This window comes from Limulus polyphemus, unplaced genomic scaffold (genome assembly GCF_000517525.1).
Source record: "Limulus polyphemus unplaced genomic scaffold, Limulus_polyphemus-2.1.2 Scaffold896, whole genome shotgun sequence".
NCBI classification, from domain to species: Eukaryota; Metazoa; Arthropoda; class Merostomata; order Xiphosura; family Limulidae; genus Limulus; species Limulus polyphemus.
In genome coordinates, this window is record NW_013666506.1 from 335,352 (window position 1) to 337,626 (window position 2,275).

Below are 2,275 nucleotides of genomic sequence, written 5' to 3' on the forward strand. Positions count from 1 at the left end.
GTGCGTTTAGGTAACAATGCGTTTCAACAATGGCTTTTATGTTATATTGCTTAGCAACAAAGTATTTAGGTTTTATTTTTATGCTAAAATGGGTTCAGAATACACCTATTATCAATCTAATAACCCGAGCGAAACCGGGTACTTTCCCAGTGAGTAGGCGTTTACATTTTGTTTATACGTGCTAAAATTTCTTAATGCATCACTTGTGTTTTTGCTGTGTATGTAATACTGGCCTTTCCAGACGTAGATATAGCTAATGTTGTTCATATACTTATTTTGTATATTGTAATTTCGCCTTAAGAAAATATGACTGTATTGAAATTGAATTAATTGTAACTTATGACAGTATCCAACTTCTTATGATACATTCTCATAGTGTGTCTGAGACTGTAAAGGAAAATCGATTTATTTTTTACGATCACCCACTAACAGAGGACGCCACCGCCGAAATGTACATGCAAATATAAAAAGTCTGTACTGCTAAATGGTGAACAGAGAGATGCTAAATGTCACGCTACTTAATGACAAACCTAATAAATGAGCTGTCAAATTTTGGTTCTAATATCTTTCATTTTTCTTATGGAATATATTCCTCCCATATAAGCAGAACTAACGCCACTTACATCTCAAGTTCTCTCTTAAATTAGCGCTCGGTAAGTATTAGTTTTGTAAGTAAAACTACCAGTATCATCTAAATGTTCCGTAAGTTTAATCAGAGTATCCGACATTTTGTAAGTATATCCTGAAAAACTCAAACACATAAACATTAAGTTGCATGTTTGAAAGTGAAATGTGTTATAACAAGAAATTATAAAACCTAAAATGTTTGTAAAGTATAGCAAGTATCTGAGAGAAAATATCAACAACTAAAGCATAAGATAATATATAAGGAACACAGAAACGAAGTTTTTTATATGCAAAATTATAAAAAAAAAGTGTGGTATTGTAGTTTTATCCTATATTAATACACGTTTTTAAAAAAACTATTTTAGGGTAGCTATAGAAGTAATTGGGGATGATGGGAAGAGCTTGATCGGTCACTACACTGGGGTCTCTTTGAATTACCAGGGTACCTTTGAACCCAAAAGCGGAGCACTGGTATTTTATATTAGTCTTAGGTAATAAACTGTGAAAGTTTATTGTCTTTTACACCTGTAGAAAAAATAAAAAGTCATCACTCATTAGTTCTGTATAGGAAAAGGTGAAAATGTTGTTTAGCTTTTAACAAAGGACCTAAAGTAGCTTTTGTTTTTTATTTTGAACACGAGATCGACTTAATATCGTTTAGTTTTGTACAAGAATCTAAAAATCAGTTGTCGTTTTTAATTTTATACGGGAACATAGAAATAAATGTAGTTTTATTGTTGTGAAGGGATCTAAAAGTAGTTGCCATTGTCTGGTTTCGTACAGGGATCTAAAAATAGTTGTATTGTTTAGTGCCAGACAAGAGATCTAATGTATTTGTCGTTGTTTATGTTTATGCAAAATATTTATAAATAATTGTTGTATGAGGTATTTAAAAATAGCCGTTTGTGTTTAATTTTGTATGAGGGATTTAAAAATATTTGTCTTTGTTTAGTTTTGTACATTAAAACTACATGTATGTAATAAGTTCCACAAAATGTCTAGAATTTAGTACTGATATACATCCTCTATTTTTGAAATCTATGAATGTGCTGATTGCGGACTCTTTTTTTTTTGTTTGGTTATAAATTAACATAAGGAAAATAAATTGAACCTGTTATATATATATACAGAGAGTGGACGATATAATGAAAACACTTGTTAATTTTCCTCCTTATTTATTAATAAGGAGTAGATCCTTCTTTAGCAAACAACAGGGAATTAACACGGTAGGAAGTTGGTGAAACAAAGTGTTGTACGTCAGATAATTACATTTTTACCGTTCGAATAGAGTTGTTTAAACATTTGTTTAACAACAAGAAAAAGCTTGGAATGGTCTATTCTTTCTTTAGGGGTGTGTCTGTAAGCCAGACTAGTTTCGGAGAAATCCACTCCTTATCACTGACCCTGGACACTACCACCAATGAAATATCACAACAAACCAGGCCTTCATACTAGTGAAGTATCGAAAATCGAAATGGTGTATTTAAGTGTTTTACACTCACAAAAAAAGAAACCTATCATTCTATAGGTATTTGAAGAACTTGTAGCATTCCGCCACGTTTAAACAACTCTATTCAATTATGTACCAGCTGCTCGGTGTCAGCTAACAATACGAATACTGAATTGTGGCGGAATGCTACAAGTTCTT